Below are 14,714 nucleotides of genomic sequence, written 5' to 3'. Positions count from 1 at the left end.
CCTTCAACATTGGCATTGTCAGGTATTGCTTGTATTGGAGGCTGATGGTGATCCGTTAAGTCTGGGAGCTAAAAGTGATCGCCATGCTCCTCACAAATATTGTGGAGAATACAGCAGGTCATAGCTATTTTCTTGCACGGCTCTATTTTGCAGTCATATCTTTTTAGAAGTGATCTCCACCGCCCTTTTAACCTCCCAAAAGCCATTTCCCCAGCTGACCGTGCACGGCTGATCCTGCTGTTGTAGTTTCGCTGTTCATGGGTCTACCTGTGTCTAAGAAGGTTTTCATAAGCCACTTTTGCATGGGGTAAGCAGGATCACCAATCAGGTAATTTCCAACTTCACGGTCAGAAATCGTGACCTTATTTTGCTCCAGTAACTGTCCAGTGCTGAGAAGTCCCCACAAATCAGACTGATGCAGCATTCTAGCATCATGCACACTCTTTGGAAAGCCAACACACACATCCCAAAAGAGTCCTTTTCCATCCACCACAGCTGCAGAACAAATGAATGCCATCCTTTGCGGTTGTAGCAGCCCCGGGATAATTTTCTGGTGCAATGATTGGAATATGGCTGCCATCTATAGCACCCACACACTGGGGGGCTCTCCAAAGGTTTTTAAAATATGTGGCCATCTCCAGTAACTTTGCGGGATCAGGAGTCCGGAGACGCACAGGAAGAAGCAATTTAATTGCAGCATTGCAGAAATCCTGGACACAGTTGAACACTGTGCTCAAACCAACACCAAATAGATGGCTGATGGTCCTGTATTCACCAACAGTAGACAGCTTCCAGATGGTAATTGCTACCAACTTTTGGACCGTGATACACAATCTGTAGTTCATGTCCTTTTTAGCAAGGAAGGGTTTGGTCTGATCACATATATACTGGAACAATTCCCACGACACACGGAAGTTCTTTACAAGCTCCTGCTCATTAAAATCCGGAACAATGGAGTCCCACCAATATCTTGACCGAGGATGTGCCCAGATAACAGGAGACCTCCGAATCCCAGTTCGTCTTAATAACATCCATGAAAAAAGTTTGTATAGCTCATATGTAATATATATATATATACATAAATTCAGTCCTAAGTAAAGCTTAATGTTGTAGCTAACAACGGCTAAGATATTAAACTGAATATTTTCCTTCCTCCTAAAACGTTGTTGCCATTCTCTGTGCTGGGTTATTAAACGTTACCCGACAGCCATTACCAGATGACTCCTCAATCAGTGACTATGGAGACAAGTTTGGAAGGCCAAGAGTAGTACTTGTAGGGAGACAAAAAACTCCTCCATGTTTACAATTGAACAGACTCTCCTTTGTTTCTCTGTTGGCAGGCGTGCCCCAGTTGCGGAAATATGTTAGATGACGTGATGACAAAGCAAGGACTTGGCTTAAGTCTGGTGGAAAACTGAGCAGGTTCGCTGCATGCACTAGCAGAGCTCTGGCTCTAGCACCAACACTGACACCGAACCAGCTCGCCTTTGGTCAAAATCCCCTCAGATATGACATTGTGCATTGGTTCAGAGCTGACTGGCTAAAAATGAGCTTCAACTGTGAAAGGCAAAGACAAAGAAAGATGTCAGAAAGGTTTACCTCTGCCTACTGCCCCCACAGTTTCTGCAGACATAAAGTATGTCTTAGCATGTTTCCGCTACTGTCCAATCCCAGCTAGATTACAAGTCTTTTTGAGATTTTTGCAGTAGCCTGTTGCATATTTAATGAAGCTGTCTGAGAACGGACAGGAAGTCTACAGTAATGTAATCCTTTTACAAGGGAGCATGTGTAATTTGTGGGCCGTCACTGTCTACATAAACATTTAAAACATTGTTCCACTTTATACTTCTCTCCTTCACTTACTATTGCCTCACCAGTCATGTGACAAGTCCATATTACACCATAATACCCAACAGTTAATGGAGTTTCCCTCCAGATGTTTAATCAAAATAGGAAAATTATTTCCAACACACAGCTAGGAATTGTGTGTCTGTTTGGCAATTAATATACAAATATAAGCCTGGGTTTAAGTTTAGAACTAATCACAGAGACTGAAAAAATCCAGCTCAGTCCTAAACCTTTCACTGGGGGCTGTGTTGAAGGGGAGAAAGACATAAGCAATGAATGGATAACACCATTATAGAACCTATTGATTGGACTTAGAATTGAACGGTAAGTCAGATGTGTGAAGTTGCCAAGAAGGCTAACAGAATTGTCCTGTTTTTAACATTTAATCCTGACTCAAGATCCCTCCTTCTAAAGAGTCATGGAAAAAACAAAAATAATGTTTCTGCCATCCTAAGCGAAGAGAACTCCTGACCTTTCAGTGCAAAAAAAGTACTAAAATATTACAGAACATGACAGTATTTATAGAAACTGTGGAACTTTTCCTTTTGGAATTTTTTATATTAACACCTAAAATAGGGCAATCCAGCAACAATACACCAATACATTTTATTTGTGTTTTATTATGTGTATTTTGTAGTCAATATATATATATATATATATATATATATATATATATATATATATATATATATATATATATATATATGTCAATGCACTGTGTATTGCCGATGTACAGCACTTTGGACAGTGGTGGCTGTTTGAAATGTGCTTTACATGATATGGACATTGACAATAAGGGGTTTTCCATCAACATTTCCAAGACTCAGTGTTACCCACAATTTGTCTACCAAACTCTCACTGAAAAAAATACTGCTGTTTCTTAACTAGGTTCTCTAGAGCAGGGGTGTCCAAAGTTGGTCCTCGAGGGCTGCTGTCCTGCAGGTTTTCATTGTTTCCTGCTTCAACACACCTGACTCAAATTAAAAAGATCCAACAGCCTATTAAGTTTTGCACAATGACCCATTATTTTGAGTCGATGGGTATCGACAGCTAAGCGGAGCGCAGCTTTGGCAGTCGCTAAGGCAAAAACTAGGACATGGGAGGAGTTTGGAGAGGCCATGGAGAATGACTTCCGGACGGCTTGGAGGTGATTCTGGTCCACCATCCGGCGACTCAGGAGGGGAAAGCAGTGCTCCATCAACACTGTGTACAGTGGGCTGCTGACCTCGACTTGGGACGTTGTGAGGCGGTGGAGGGAACACTTCGAAGACCTTCTCAATCCCACCAACACATCTTCCGATGAGGAAGCAGAGTCTGGGGTGGCTGGTGCTGGGTCTCCCATCTCTGGGGCTGAGGTCGCTGAGGTGGTTAAAAAGCTCCTTGCTTGCAAGGCCCCGGAGGTGGATGAGGTCCGCCCAGAGTTCCTTAAGGCTCTAGATGCTCTAGGGCTGTTTTGGCTGACACGCCTCTGCAGCATCGCGTGGACATCGGGGACAGTTCCCCTGGACTGGCAGACTGGGGTGGTGGTCCCCCTTATCAAAGAGGGGGACCGGAGGGTGTGCTCCAACTACAGGGGGATCACACTCCTCAGCCTACCCGGTAAGGTCTATTCAGGGGTGCTGGAGAGGAGGGTCCATCGGATAGTCGAACCTCGGATTGAGGAGGAGCAGTGTGGTTTTCGTCCTGGTCATGGAACAATGGACCCTCTTCAAGGTCTTTGAGGGGGCATGAGAGTTTGCCCAACCAATCTACATGTGCTTTGTGGACTTGGAGAAGACATTCGACCGTGTCCCCTGGGGACTCCTGTGGGGGGTACTCCGGGAGTATGGAATGCCGGACTCGCTTGTACGAGCTGTCCGGTCCCTGTTTGACTGGTGTCAGAGCTTCGTCCGCATTGCCGGCAGTAAATTAGATTAATTTCCAGTGCGGGTTGGACTCCACCAAGGCTGCCCTTTGTCACAAATTCTGTTCATAACTTTTATGGACAGAATTTCTAGGCGCAGCCGAGGTTTTGATGGGATCCTGTTCGGTGGCCTCAGGATTGGGTCTCTGCTCTTTGAGGATGATGTGGTTCTGTTGGTTTCGTTGGGCCATGATCTTCAGCTCTCACTGGAGCGATTAGCAGCCGAGTGCGAAACGGCTGGGATGAGAATCAGTACCTCCAAGTCCAAGACCTTGGTCCTCAACCGGAAAAGGGTGGAGTGCTCTCTCCGGGTCTGCAATAGGGTCCTGCCCCAAGTGGAGGAGTTCACGTATTTTGGGGTCTTGTACACAAGTGAGGGAAGGATGGAGCGGGAGATCGACAGGCGGATCGGTGCGGCAGCGATACAGACTTTGCATCGATCTGTCGTGGTGAAGAAGGAGCTGAGCCAAAAGGCAAAGCTCTCAATTTACCGGTCGATCTGCGTTCCCCCCCTCACCTATGGTCATAAGCTCTGGGTAGTGACCGAAAGAACAGGATCGCGAATACAAGCGGTCGAAATGAGTTTTCTCTGATGGGGTGGCCAGGCTCTCCCTTAGAGATAAGGTGAGAAGCTCAGAGTAGAGTCCTCCGCATCGAGAGGAGCCAGATGAGGTGGCTCGGGCATCTGGTTAGGATGCCTTCTGGACGCCTCCCTGGTGAAGTGTTCCGGATGTCCCACCGGAGGCCCCAGAGAAGACCCAGGACACGCTGGATGGACTACATCTCTCGGCTGACTTGGGAACACGTCGGGATCCCTCCGGATGAGCTGGTGAATGTGGCCGGGGAGAGGGAAGTCTGGGTTTCCCTGCTTAGGCAGCTGCCCGGCGACCCGACTCCGGATAAGCTGAAGAAAATGGATGGATGGATGGATTAGCAAAAAAAGCTAGTTTTAGCAGCTGAGCCTGTACCAGTACACCTGCTTTGTTTATCTTTGTGCCACCCACCAATGTCACCAACAAGTGATCAGTGACGAAACGTAAGAATCGTCCATATGTAAAGCAGAACTTTGAAGTTAAATTTGTGATCTCTGACTCAGTACAAACTTGAACTGTTAGCACTTAAAATCAAATTGACTAGAAATGACCATATTATGTTAGTGGGGTGTTATAGGCCTCCATCTACTCCTAGCAACTCCCTTGCTGTGTCCCAATTCAGGGTCTGCACACTTTGGAGTGTGCAGACTATGTAGGCTATGAAGTTTCCTGTGTGGTCTGCACACTTTGAAGTTTGCTTAACGTTTTTGTCTCTGTCTATAGGAATAATAGCTAAACATGTCAAATGAGAATTCTCCTACTCATTAAACAAGCATTAACAATTAACTTTTACTGAAGTTTTATCTAACTAGAACATTTCAGGAGTTCTCACTGGATCCTGAATTTATTTAACACACATAGTCCTTAATCCACTCCGGTGCTCTTCTGGTCCTGACTGGTCTAACCGGTGGTGTTACTGGTTAAGATTCCTCAGGAATCATTACAAAATTCAGAGGCAACTGTCCACTGTCTTTTCTCATCACCTGCGTTGAAACAGATGCCAGATGAGATACTTTCAAACACCTTCCATCCAATAGTAAGTATACTTTCCTGCTTCTCCCCATCACTCTGAGAGTTTCTGTGAACTTGCACTGAGTTTTAGAGAGCATGCCAGGTTTCTTCACTCGGACGAATGATCCACATTTCAAGAACACAGGTGTAGCCCCCAGCTTTATGTCAGTGTATGTCTTGCTGTTTTTCTGTTTTTCTTTCACTCTGAGAGCAACTTGTCAAGACGTTAGTGTTGAAGGTGCTGGAAGAGGACATCCGGCCACATGGAGTTTGGTGAGCAAAGGACAACCATCTAACAGTTCAGCTGGAGAAGACTGAGTTGTAGAATGAGATGTAGCTCTGTAGACATGCAAGAATTCTCTTGTGAACTCTTTCCACTCCCTTCTTTCTAGGGAAGCAGTTTGTAGACTATCCTTCAGGACACGGTTGAAACATTCAACTTCCCCGTTCGCTCTCGAGTAATAAAGAGATGACTTCCTGTGTACAATTCCTCTTTCACAAAGAAAAGTTTCAGACTCCTGTGAGACACCCCTAACTGAAATTTGTTGTCCGAAACAAGTTCTTTTGGATCACCTTCTCTGCTGAGAACTGAATTACAATCTTTGAGGTGACATTTGGGACAGTCCGCAGGTGCCTTCAAAGAGCCCGACCACATCAATAGCCACCTTTTCCCAGGCTTCCTCAAGGTACGGCACGGGTTATAATGGGGTGTGAGTGTGACTGCAGACTTGTCATGTGATTGGCATGTAAGGCATTCTTTTACAGCTGCTTAAACCCACGCATCCATTCCTGGCAACCAGTATGTTTCTCTGAGTCTCTGTTTTGTTTTTACAATCCCTTGATCTATGTTGTGAGCCAGAGAGATCAGTTTTGGCTGGATACTATCTGGTACTACAAGTCTATGTACGTGCCACACACCACTTTGTTATTTAGAGTTCATGTCCATAGGATGGCTGCAATTTTGGCCCCAGAAACTTTTGTGATTTTGGCCATCTTGAAGTGAGTAATTCACATAGTTGGGACTGTACCGGGCATGAAGCACATGCCGTTTTGAGCTCCAAGTCAGTAATCACTGTAAGCGCACCAGTGAGCGCCACCTCCACCTCATCCACCAAAGGAGGGTCTGACCTTGGTAGTGGAAGTCACAATAAAAAATTCACAGTAACATTCTCTTGGCCTGGTTTGTACTGAATGTTATAGTTATCCGCATTCCTGCACGTCCGTGACCCTTTGTGGCGAGAAGTGTGGTGAGGGGACTGTGATTTATTCTTAATGTGAAGCGTCTACCCCACAGATATGTTCTTCACTTTTCAGTTGCCCACATGCACCCCAGGGCCTTCTTTTCCACTGTAGGGTTGAGCGTACATAATGCGGAAGCCACAGTCTTTTCGACTCCATCTTTGTGGATCTGTGTGAGGACTGCTCCGAGTCCATAATCAGATGCGTTGGTTGTGACCATGGTTGGCAGATCTGGATTAAAAAGAGAGAGCGCTGTGCTGTTTACCATCAACCATTTTATAGTCTCAAAACTCTTTTGCGCTTCCGGTGCCCAAGTGAACGTGTCTGTACCATGGAGAAGTACTCTAAGAGGTTCCACGACAGCAGCATAGTCTGGTATGAACTTTGAGTATCAGGACGTAAGACCTAGCAACGACCTCAGTTTGGACAGGTCTGTGGATGAAGGTGCTTGTGAAACAGCCGTCACTTGTGAAGCATCAGGTTTCAGTCCGTTCCCTGACACAGTGAACCCTAAGAATGTTCTATATGTCTGAAATGGCATTTTGGCAGATTGATTTTGAGCCCAGCCTGCTTGATACGCAACAGTGCAGCTTTCAGTCTGTTATCATGTTCCTCAGCTGTTGTGCTTGCGACAATAATGTCGTCTAAATAGCACTGGACCCTCAGCAAACCCTTTAGAATGGTTGTCATCATCCTCTGAAAACAGCTAGGAGCAGATGCAAGTCCAAATGGTACCTGCTTGAATCGAAAAATGCCATCGTGGGTAATGAAGGTGGTTAAGCTACGACTGTCCTCATGTAGCGGTAACTGGTTATAAGCACTTTTCAGATCTAATGTGGAAAACAGTACAGCTCCACTCAGCTCTGCGAACATTTCCTTCATTTGTGGAAGCGGGAAGCAGTCATCTACAACAGCTTTGTTAGGCTCTCTCAGGTCTACACAAAGTCTTGGATCTAATCTGTCCTTTCTAGTAGTGACCACTATAGGTGAAATCCACCACACTGTTCCACCATTTTCTTTAACTCCTTGGACACAGCTTCTCTGACTGAAAAAGGTAATCTGTGTAGTTTCTGTTGGACTGGTATAATTCCTGGACGCACTTTTACTTTATGTACAAATCCTTCAGCACATCCTATTATTTCTGTTGCTATGTTTGCAATGGAAGGATGCCGTTGTTTAGCACAGTTTGAAGTAACGTATCATCTGTCACCTGCATTTGTAACAAGTGGAATAAATCCATTCCTAGAATTGCTGATCCCATTTGGACCACGTAAAGTTCTGTGTCAGCTTTTGGTCCCCGAATGCTACATTAGCCTGTAAACAGCCTTTCACAGCAATAGGATTTCCACCATAGTCCTTAAGTTTGAGTGTTGGTTTCATAAGAAAAGCTTTCGGGAAGAGCTCAGTAACCATTGATTCTGGTAAAATGGACACTGAAGATACTGTCTCAACATTACTAAACATCCTAGCTTTCTGCACCTGGAGTATTAACTTGTACTGTGCACATGATACTATCAGAGTTAGGTGTATTCACATTCAGAATAGTCATTTCTGGTACAGTTTCCACTTCAGTCACGTGTTTCTTTCCCCGACAGACTTTTGCAAAATGTCCCATGTCTTTCGCTGGACATCCTTTAAAGTTAGCGGTATGCTGAGTTGATCCACATTTGTAGCATGCATTTGGTCCGACAATTGTTAGAAGGTAACTGTGTTTTCTGCTTGTCTTTCTTTGATCCATGTTAACATTGTTTTTCATGACGAACAGCCTGTACTGTACTGTCCATTATACAGTCACACATAGCTTTTGCCTCTGACACAGCGGTTTCAATTTGCCTCGCCATCACCAACGCCTTGGTGAGTGTGAGAGGCACTTCCCGTAATAAACGTTCCACATGCGTACGGAATTAGTCTTTTCCATAGCTTGATCCCTTACCATCTCCTCTTCCACATTTCCGAACTGACACGTAGTAACCAGTTCTTTTAAAGCAGCAACGAACTGATCGGTAGTCTCACCTGGGCGTTGTCCTCATTGTCTGAAATGGTAATGCTCGGCAACTACTACTAAAAAAATCATCAGAGCCTCCAGCGCTGTTTCGAATTTGTCATTAGCAACCGTCAATTTGTAAAAAAGTCTCTGACCTTCTACGCTCAAGCAATGAATGAGAAGTGCATGCTTACACGCTTTTGGCAGTTTCGGCCCAGACATCTCTAGCAAGTAGTTATCAAAAGTCTGAATCCATGTCTTGAATGGGACAGGCGGTTCTCTGACACTTTGTGGAAAAGTTAAAACAAAAGTACTCTTTTTTTTCTTTTAACAAAACTTTATTGAATCCTAAAATGTACTCTTCTAAGCTCAGTTGCTCATTCACCACCGTCTTGTGCACAATGAATTCTGGGAGAAAAGAGGCCGGGAAGGATGCATCACCAGCAGCCTTCATGTGAGGCCAAACGAAGTGTAGATTTGTAGGGGGGATTTGGAGGCTTTTTTCATTCTCCAAATTGGGACAGTGCTTGGCACACCACAATGACGTATGTAGCTAACAAATCCTGAGACCCTGAATTGGGACACACATACTATCTACTCTTGTTAAGCTTCTATCACAACTGAGATTCAATGAAATAGTGCTAATAGATTATTTGAACTAGGATAATCTCACATCTGTGTCTGACTCATTGAAAGCACAGTGCAAATCTTTAAATTTTACACAGATAATTAACTCACCTACAAGACCAAATCCTAAAAGTCTTCAAAAATTCCACAGGCATTGACATTTTAAATTTGTTGCGTCAGGTGTTTTCCCTAATGATGTGAGAGATCATTGTGTGATTTAGAAATAAAATCAATGTTATTAGATCCAGCCTTTTATCTCAATGACATGTTGATTTTAACAGACCTGAAGCTTTGATTTTCCCCAAGGAAACAGTGAAGAGTTTTGTCCTGGTTGATGCAAAGATGCTTGGTTGAGTTTTCTCCCAACTTAACACAACAACCTGCGTTTTAGACCCAATTCCCACATCACTTTTAAAAACATTTTATAGTTTCTTTGAAAACTGAAATTTTAATAATCAGTCCTGAAGGCTAGAGAGAGATTATTTTATCAAAATTATATAATTTCAGTCCTTCTAAGTGTGTGAAAAACTTAGGTTTTCTTTTTGACTCAGAGCTGGATTTTATTCCAGGCTTCAGAAATGTCACAAAGACAGGATTTTATCATCTTAAAAACATTGCCAGAGACTGCCCATTTCTCTCTCTTGCCAGCATGGAGGTGCTGATGCTTTTATTTCTAGTAGATTAGATTATTATTAGATTAGATTAGATTAATGCCCTGCTCTCTGGTCTTCCCAAAAAGTCCATCTCAAACCTACAGCCACTTCATAACACAGCGGCACTTGTCGAGACCTTAAAAAGGGGTGATAATGAGAGAAGTGGAGAAATGAGGAGCACACACGCAGTTCTCCCGTTCACTCGTCTGTAATGAGTTTTTTTAAACAATATACAAGTAAACAAACTCACAATATTTAACAATAAACATATAACATAATGATGCACACATTGCGTTATCTCTTCTGATCTCTGGGCAAGTACACAATGAAACCATTTCCACAGTAAGTACATACAATCTCAACTATTGGGTCTCACAGTGGATCTTACAGTGGACCACAAGGCCTCCATTAGCTAGCTTACACACTGAACAGATTAGCCGACTACGGATTAATAATAAAACCTCTCGACTCACGATTTCCAGAAACGTACAGTGACTTATGCTGAGAGATATGAAACTACAAATAATGTATTAGCTGCTCCACAGTTTATATTTTTAGGTAATTACCTTAAAAAGGGGTGATAATAAGAAAAGTGGAGAAATGAGGAGCAGACACGCAGTTCTCTCGTTCACTCGTCTGTAATGAGTGAGGAGGAAGTAACGCGACTTCCCCCTAGCGGAACCCCCAGGTAACACCACAGACTAACACAGATAAAGTATACAGGAGCCTCTACTGGCTGTTTCCTTTTACGTACATAACAATAAAATAACGAACTAACGAATTAACACAGGAATCCAAATCATGAATACTGAAAGAATGCCTAGAAATTAACTTCTAAACAACCTATTATACCTCTGACGAGGACCAGAGGGTGGGAACACCCTGAGGTCCTCTGGTACCGGTCTCTTAGAATAGATAGAATAGAATAGAAATACTTTATTAATCCCTTTGGAGAGTCCTCAGGGAAATTTGGGAGTTAGTTGTTCCATGAGTGAGGACCAAAATCTACAGTGAGGCCTCCTTTTTATTACTACGATCCTCGTCTGCTGAACAGCCTGCCAGAGAGCCTCAAGGCTGCAGAGACTGTTAATGCTTTTAAAAAGAGGCTTAAGGCCTACCTTTGTAGTTTGGCTTTGTGTGTGTGTATGTATGCGTGTGCATGTGAATGTATGAAAGACTGAGTGGTTTTTTTTCTATTCAGCATGAAAAGTGCGTTATAAATAAAGTTTGATTTGATTTGATGACAGTAGTGCGAGACACAATGATTCCTAAAACCAAGCCTTGTCTTGTATGAAATTATTTGAGACACAAGCTTTCTTTGCATGACTTGTGTCTTTTTAATTGGGATGGAATTGTTCTTTCGTTGATTATGTTGAGCTAGCAAGGAAATATTTTCACAAAAGCTTTTTGAATATAGTGAAAAAACATGCCCCTTTCTGCAAATCTAGAATTAAAGGACATGATAATATGTGGTTTACCATGGACCTGTCAGATGTACTGCGTGAGGGTAATGCTGCTTGGGGCAGGGTACGCATTCAAGTAAGTAATTAAGGTTTATTTATAAAGTGCTTTTCTCAGACTAAAAATCTCAAAGTGCTGTACATAAAATGGGTGCAATAAAACAATGCAACAATCGAATAAAAGAAACAAGCATTAACAAGCATTAACTAAAAGCTTTCCTGAATAAAATAGTCTTCAACTGCTTTTTAAAGGAGTCCACAGAGTTGGCTACACAGAGAGATGAGGGCAAGTCATTGAAGATTCTGGGGGCTACAGCCTGAAAAGCCAGGTCTCCCTGGGTTTTAAAACAGGTCTTTGGGACCTTCAGGAGACTCTAGCCTGAAGACCAAAGGGTGTGTGCTGAGAAGTAGGGACACAGCAAGTCGGCAAAATACTGGGGGACGCCTGGAAAGTCAAAACTAAAATTTTAAGGTGAATATGTAATTTGACTGGAAGCCAATGAAGTCTTGATAAAATAGGGGTGATGTGGGCTGTTCTGGGTGTACCTGTCAATAATCCTGTCAAAATAACAGCACAAATATATTACCCCTCGTCAGCTATCTAATAAACAAACCTAAATTCCTAATTATTTACTTTATACAAAACAGGTACACAAATAAACAATTTGAAAATAAAATAATTATTTTAAACAAAATTATCATCCCACTTACACAGAGCATCAAATTTGGGAGCAATGATAAGAGTTTCTGTTTTGCTTGAATCTACCTGAAGGTAGTTTGAAGAAAGCAAGTTTTTGATGTAAGACATACTTTCCAGGAGCACTGATAAAAAGTGAAACTAAATTTATCTCTCTCTGTTGGAAAATAATATCCGTTCATCCATCCATCCATCCATCCATCCATCTATATCATTTATTCAGGGTCAGGTCGCGGGAGCATCTGCCTAAGCAGGAAAGCCCAGACTTCCCAGACTGCCCAGACCTCTCCCCAGCCACATTCGCCAACTCTTCCGAGGGGATACCTTTTCAGCTGAGTACCATGGTCTCAGATTTGGAGATGCTGATTCTCATCCCAGCCGCTTCACACTCGGCTGCAAATTGGTCCAGCAAGAGTTGAAGATCATGGCCCAATGAAGCCAACAGAACCACATCATCCTGAAAAAGCAAAGACCCAATCCTGAGGCAACCAAACCAGATCTCCACAACACCTAGGCTGCACCTAGATATTTTGTCCATAAAAGTAATGAACAGACTTGTTGACAAAGGGCAGCCTTGGTGGAGTCCAACCCTAGTAAAATCCCATTTTTCTTTTCTCCACAACAACAGAAAACTCAAAAACGGAAAGTTTTGGTAGACCATCAAATCTTTCTTCTCGCTGTCAATCTACAATATAGTATACTTGTTGATGGTCTCAGAGTAAGTTCTTCTGAGGTATCGCTATTTCCTGAACGAACCAGTGGAAATACTCAGGTTTCAATTTTACTCCCTTTGCCATAACAGTTGGACCAGTATGTTCCATTTTTAATCTTACTTTGATTTAAAATTAAATGCCTTTGGACTGGAAATCTACTCTTGTAACCCCCATCTTAAAAGGAGGTTATCCTAGTATTTTAAATAATTACAGAACAATCTCTAAACTCCCTGTTCTGACAAAGGATCTTGAATAGCTGATCAGTGAATAAGTAAATCTTTATGTTCACCAACTCTATTCTGTCACCATTTTAGTCAGGTTGGTACTGTTACTGCTGCCATGAAGGTCACAACTGATATAAATGAAGCACTTGACAAGAAACAGTGCTGTTTCTCCCTTTTTTTTATTGACTTTTCAAAGGCATTTGATACTTTTGATCATATTACTTTAATCACACATCTTTCAGTTACTGGCTTTTCTCAGCAAGCAGTTGAATGGCTTGCTAATTATCTCATAAATATAACCCAGGATGTTCAGATTGAGAGTTTCTCCTGAAAGGTATTGCAGGTGACAAAGGGTGTGGCTCAAGGTTTAGTGCTGGGCCCAATATTATTCACTATTTACATAAGTAGTCTTGAACAGAATAATCCAAATTCAACTTTTCATTTCTATGTTGATGACACTGTCATATAATGCACAGCATCCACTCCTGCAAGAACAAGAACAACTTTGTAATTGGCAACTTGTTTTAAATGCAGACAAAACAGAATGTGTGTTCTTTACCAAGTCAAAAACTGCATGATCATCACTATCTGAGAAAATTTCTACCAGAAATGGTCAACATATTGAGATGGTATCTACTTTTAAATATTTACGATTTTTAATGGATGACCACTTGTCTTCTAAGGAGCACATTTAGTATGTTGTTAAAAAAAGAGAAACTTTTATTAGGATTTTACTATAGAAATAAGGCTTGCTTTACTTTTCATGTAAAACAAATTGGTGGAAGCAATCTTTTTGCCTTTTATTATCAATGGAGATGTGTTGTACATGAATGCATCTGCTTTTAATCTCTACATGCTCGTATGTACCATAGTGTACTGGGATTTATTACCAACTACGCTCCCCTTACTCACCATTGTATCCTCTATTTTAAGGTTAACTGAATGTCTTTCTGTGCTTAACACCTCAGTCACCAGTATTTGTTCATTTACAAACCATTCTGGGTTTCTGGGGTCATTCCATTCTATTTGTCATGTCTTTCAGCAAGGAAATAAGTAAGTCACAATCTCCGATCTAAGGATGCTCTGAAATTTTTTGTCCTCAAAGTACAAACTGAACTGGGCAAGAAAATGTTTAGGTTTTCAGAACCTAATACTTGGAATAAATTACAATCTTAACTTCAATTTAAAGCCCTTGTTACATCGAATGAGTGTAAAGATCTGGCAAAATCATTGCAGACTACCTTGTCTGTGTGCATGTGTTTTATGTAAGCATGTCTTAATGTTGTAAATTTTGTGTTTGTTGTTTTAATGTAACTATGCTGCTGTTTTCTTGGCTAGGACTCTCTTGAAAAAGAGATCTTTGATCTCGATGGGACTAACCTAAAAAAAATATAAAAGAAGGTTGATTGATAATAAAAAAAAGATTTTTAATTAATGTTGATAGTACCATGTGCTCTCCAAAGTGCCTCATCCCTGTGTGAGGACTTAATGCTTTGACACTGTGCGGACGCTTCCTGCTTTGCTCTCCTTTCTGCTTGCATTTTTCTTCTTTTTTTCTCCTTTTTTTCTTATCTTTACAGGCAAGAAATTTAGGAACAAGGACTCCTGATCACTTAAAAAACACTGGAACGAATATATTTTTTAATAAATTTAGTTGATTGCCATCGGAGAACTACTGGAATGATGTCTCCTAACCCTGCAGTATCAGTGAGCTGCACTGAGTGTGAACAACTTTCCTTAAAGATAACACAGCTGGAGAAGA

Source organism: Melanotaenia boesemani, chromosome 2, assembly GCF_017639745.1.
Source record: "Melanotaenia boesemani isolate fMelBoe1 chromosome 2, fMelBoe1.pri, whole genome shotgun sequence".
Taxonomy (NCBI): domain Eukaryota; kingdom Metazoa; phylum Chordata; class Actinopteri; order Atheriniformes; family Melanotaeniidae; genus Melanotaenia; species Melanotaenia boesemani.
The sequence above is the reverse complement of the archived record's forward strand: the minus strand, read 5'-3'. Positions refer to the sequence as shown.